Source organism: Triticum dicoccoides, chromosome 6A (assembly GCF_002162155.2).
Source record: "Triticum dicoccoides isolate Atlit2015 ecotype Zavitan chromosome 6A, WEW_v2.0, whole genome shotgun sequence".
In the NCBI taxonomy this organism is placed as follows: Eukaryota; Viridiplantae; Streptophyta; class Magnoliopsida; order Poales; family Poaceae; genus Triticum; species Triticum dicoccoides.
Window position 1 is genome coordinate 560342000 of NC_041390.1, and position 5394 is coordinate 560347393.

Below are 5394 nucleotides of genomic sequence, written 5' to 3' on the forward strand. Positions count from 1 at the left end.
GCTGCGGAGCAAGCTGCCGCTGCGGGCGCGACGAGCTGCGGGGCGGGCGAGCTGCGAGGCGGGCGGGACGAGCGGGGCACGTAGGTAGTTGCTGCTACGTGGGACCAGGAGGGATACGAGCGGACGACATCGGTCAACGAGAACGTCCGCTTCTGTCCGCTTCGTACCCATTTTTCCTATATTTGAACCAAGTTTGGGTCGGGAGGACAGCAGGCGGACACCCACGTCCGTTTGAGTCGTCCCGTTGAGCCATGTTTTGTGTCCGGATAATCCAAACGAACAAAATAGGTTTTCTCCCTCGGAGTTGCTCTTACATGTTACTGCTGTAGTATTTGTGCATAGGAAACAACACACAAGTCAAGCTGATGGATGGATCATGGATGTGTCCGAGGTGTACAGTACGGCAGCACTAAAATAGCCCGGTGGTCAAAATGATGGCGCCAGCTTCTCAACCCTGACAGAGTTGCGTCCCTGAGCACTGACACGCCGCTGCCAGGCAGGTTATTTTATTTTAAATTTCCCATCAGCAAAGCAAAGTAACAACACGACGCATTCGCTCGCTCGTTCAGACACACCAACCCCGTCTGTTTAACCCTTCTTTAGCAAGCCTTCCTCCTCTCCCGATTGATTTGGAGGCTGTTTGGTTCTAAGCCTAAGGTTGTCACGCCTAATCTTAGTCATGCCACAATATTTTAGACATGTGTTTGGTTCATTGTCATACTTGGGCTTGCTACACTTTTCTAGTTATATGGTCCATAAGTCATAGACTCAATTTTTTGTTAAATCTTGCCACACTTATGGTGGTCATTTTATTAGCCACATTTTTTATGGCTGTCACGCTTTGCCTAAGGTTAGTTGTGGCAAAGTTAATCACGAACACATGCCCTTGGTTTTCCCCCATCCGCCGCCCCGATTTCTTTCTTTATCCCGGCGCGGGCCGATAAAGCCCCACCCGTCCCCATGATTGAGCGCCCCTCCCCGGCCTGCGCGCCAGTGCATGCCATGCCACGCCAACGCCGATGCCGATGCGGGGGTGGCGCTCGCTTGCGACCGGGAGACGACGCGCTGCCGCCCGCTTTTCCCCACCGGCGCAAAAGCTCCTTCCTCATCTGGCTGCCATGGAGGCCAGCATGCAGCGGGGCAGCCAGTCAGGCCAGCCAGCGGCGGCAGCGCTGCGCCACTGCGCCGCGTGCTGCCATCTGTGGTCAGGCAGGCCGGGTAGGCTTTCATGTGATGCCACCGGTACGGTGCTTCATTTTCCTTTCCATCGCCTTTCTCTTGCTTCCGCCCATCGGCATATTTATGTGGGGCTGTGCGTGCATGCCATGATGATGGATCGACGGACGGAGGGAGGGACGGAGGCGTCGCCGTGCCACTGCCAACGCAAACGCCGCGTAGCGGCCTGCCGTGCCGTGTGCAGTGCAGATGCGGTGGCGCCAGGACGGGGGGGTACCGCTCGGCATTGACCTTAACCACGCCCCTACGTGGGCATGCAGACAGGGGCGGTGTCGTGCGCATGCATGCAACACCCGCGTACGCTCGGTACAGGGAGAGGGACGACGCGTCGACTTTCCCCTACGCGTGTGCGCACCTGCTGAGCGAGATCTTGCACAAGGCCATACGGGCGCGATCTATGCATGGCAAGTTGACAGATGGAGTAAAACTGTGATCGGCCGTGGCACCGGTACCTACGTCGATCGCTCATCATCAATGATGCGCAAGATGCGCCCACCGCCCAACTTCTTCCGGTTCCCGTCGGAAGAAGACGGTCATGTGTGGACACAAGAGATGAGACACTGCTGCCACACATGACTTTGCTGCTCGTTTAACATTAAGCACGCAGTTAAGGAACAGAACGAGGACATGCAGTACGCACTTACCAATTAACTCCTGCAGCCATTGAAGCAATGAAGCGGGCAGTACAGTGTCACCTCTGTCTGCGCAGCAGTACTCGTAGTAGCGTAGGTAGCACCCACGGGGCCAGGGAAACATACGTAGAGCCGCGGTATGTAGGAGTATCCAGCACGTCGCCGGATGATATATGGTGTCGGACGATGGATGCAGGTCACATGCGTGCTGCGTAGCAGCTGACGTGCCCGCCGCATTGACTAGCCACAGTAGCTAGCCATCTATCTAGACCCCGGACAAATACGGAAAACAAACGGTCGCATCACGCACACCCCGAGCCGAGCGAGCTCCTGGGCGAAGGCTTGCTCTGCCCGCTCCCGTCATGCATGCATGCAAGCCAAAACGAATAAAGAAAGCTGAAACAAAAGCGAGGCTAGTCCAGCATCTACAAAAGAGAGCGGAGGGAATTGTCTGCACATATGATCATACAGTGATAAGCCTGTAGAGCGGAGTAGACGCTCGTCAGGAGGCATGGCACTGTGACTGTGGTGGTCGATGTCGATGTCGACCATCAAAGCATGCGTCCGTCGGCCAGGCAGGCTGTCAGCTAGGTACTGTACGTGCTACTACTCTGCCTAGGGTAGGACGCGCGTAGGGGAGTTGGATAGAGATCGATCCCGGCTCGTGATAGCGTGTTGCCTTGAGATATGATGGAGAGGAGAAACTGCGGCTCCATTGATGTTTGTTGCAGCGGCGAGAGGCGAGCATCTGTCCCGTCGTCATGCTGTGTCCGAGGGCCCTGTAGATGTGCGGCCTCGATCGATCCTCCACAGTGTTCCCGGGGTCAAGTTGCACGGAGTGTCCTACAGTGTAGTAGTACGACCAAAAGCCCCAGGCTTGTTAAAAAAAAACACGGCTGGAAACGGTTCACCGGCAACGAGGAATATTAGACTCGGCGGGAGGTGCTGCTTCGAACCACCTGAAATCCAAATATAGGTCACCTTATCAATTCACAGTCAGAACTAAGGAAGAAGAAAGGAAATGACATGCTCCTCTGGCTGAATCGAGATCGACGGTTGTTCCGCGGGCTCTTTGGTTTACTGATACAGTTTTGTTAAGGCACATTCAGATGTGCTATAAGTATTGCAGATCTGAGTCCATGTCATCGTTGTTACGTTGAGATTCGTGTAGATTTTTTCTTTTTTCTTTTTCTCATTATTATGCTTGATTCACTCACTTAGATGTGAATAATTAGAGCACATCTATATGTGCCCTAGAGGCCTAGACACACCCTTACGGATAAACCGACCCATGAGATAACAGAGGTCTGTTGAGGCCGGACATTACTCATTCTGTTTTGTGTGTATCCGTTTAATGTCATGTTATGACTTAATGAAAGTGTCTTTCATCGAAAAAAAGTTGCGTGAAGTATTTGGGTGTTGACTGTTGTGGTGGGTTAATTTTCTTTCTTGTGGGAAGTTCAGATTTTTTTTTCTTGAGCACAATTTTGGGAAGTAGAGATAGGTTTTTTTTTTGAGAAATAGAAGTTTTCTTTTTTGAGAAATGAGAAATAGAAGTTGAGATGGAGCATTCCAGAGTGCCATTGCGTCGGCCCAAAAGATTTCTTTTTTTCAGGGGTGGCCCAAGAGAAATGTGCGCATTACCTTTATCACCATCAGGCCCACGTTGCTCAAACTCCGCTCGCATTTGTTATGCGATGGGCCTAGTTTCTATTTAGACGGCCCGCTATTTGGCTCGAAGCACTGACCGCTTCTTTTCCTTTCCGAGTTAGTTCTGAAACGCGTTCCGCGTTAGTGACTCTTTTTTGGAGGCAATAATAGGAAAACTGGGCTTTGCTGCACCCTGGATAAAAATTGTTATGGCCATAATCCGGTCTGTTTCCTTTTCAGTTCTCTTTAATGGAGAAAAGCTTGATCAATTTGTACCAAGCAGAGGTATAAGGCAGGGAAATTTGATATCCCCTTACCTTTTCTTAATTGCAGCGGAGGGCCTTTCGTGCCTCCTGAAAACCAGTTCTTCGTCATCAAACATTGTAGGATTAAAGGTGGCACCTACGGCCCCAGCCGTGAACCATCTTCTTTTCGCAGATGACAGCCTGCTGCTTTTTAAGTCAGGGAGTGAGGGGGCAGTAGCGGTATCAAACCTACTGAATACATACTGTTCGGCATCAGGACAGAGGATAAATCACGATAAGTCATCAATCTTTTTCAGCAAAGGATGCCCACAACAGGTCAGAGATGACATGAAAAACATCCTGAATGTGCAAAATGAGTCACTCAGTGACAGGTACCTAGGTATGCCAACCGAGGTCGGTCACTCGAAGAACGGGACCTTCAAGTACTTGCGGAATCGTGTATGGGAAAATGTGAGAGGGTGGATGGAAAAACTCTTATCCTCCGCAGGGAAAGAAGTTCTGATCAAGGCGATTGCTCAAGCAATCCCAGTTTACTCTATGGCATGTTTCCGTCTTCCTCGGGGCCTATGTGAAAGTGTTACTTCGCTAATCAGACAGTTCTGGTGGGGGGGGGGGCAAACAAGGAAAACGGAAGCCTAGCTGGGTGGCTTGGGACGTGATGACTTTACCGAAGAACCTAGGAGGTCTTGGTTTTCGAGACATGGAGATGTTTAACTTGGCGCTTTTAGCTCGGCAGTCATGGCGTATGTTGCAAAATCCACTGTCTTTAAGCGCGAGGATCCTGAAAGCAGTCTACTATCCTCATACAGACATCTTTGGTGCATCCCTGGGATCACACCCCTCGCAGATTTGGCGAGCTGTCCTCGATGGCCGGGACATAATGGTGCAAGGTTTGGTTCGTAGAATTGGAGATGGAGAATCAACCAAAATTTGGGAGGATAACTGGTTGCCGAGATCACATGCAAGGAGGCCAATTGCTTGCTTAATTGATGACCCATCGAGGCTGGTGGCTGAACTGATTGACCACACATCGTCTACCTGGAACGAAAACTTGGTGCGCTCGGTGTTCATACCGTTAGATGCAGAGGCCATCCTACAAATTCCCCTATGTACAAGACAGGTTGATGACTTTTGGGCTTGGGCCGAGGAGCGAAAGGGTTTCTTTTCAGTCCGTTCAGCATACAAATGATTCAACGAACGAAGTTAAGTCGGGAAGCATGGCTGTACGAGCAGGGCGGCTCCTCCGACTCTCAAGTTGCCGAGCAAGGATGGACTGATCTATGGCGGATCTGGGTCCCATCTAAGCTGAAGTTTTTTCTGTGGAGACTAGCTCGAAAATCGATCCCTACAGCTTCACTTCTCCACCAAGGAACATGTCATCTTCCAGGGCTTGTTGCTGTTGGGGAACGTAGCATAAATTCAAAATTTTCCTACGTGTCACCAAGATCTATCTATGGAATCATCTAGCAACGAGGGAGGAGTGGATCTACATACCCTTGTAGATCGCGCGCGGAAGCGTTCAAGAGAACGGGGTTGATGAGGTCGTACTCGTCGTGATCCAAATCACCGATGATCCTAGCGCCGAACGGACGACACCTCCGCGTTCAACA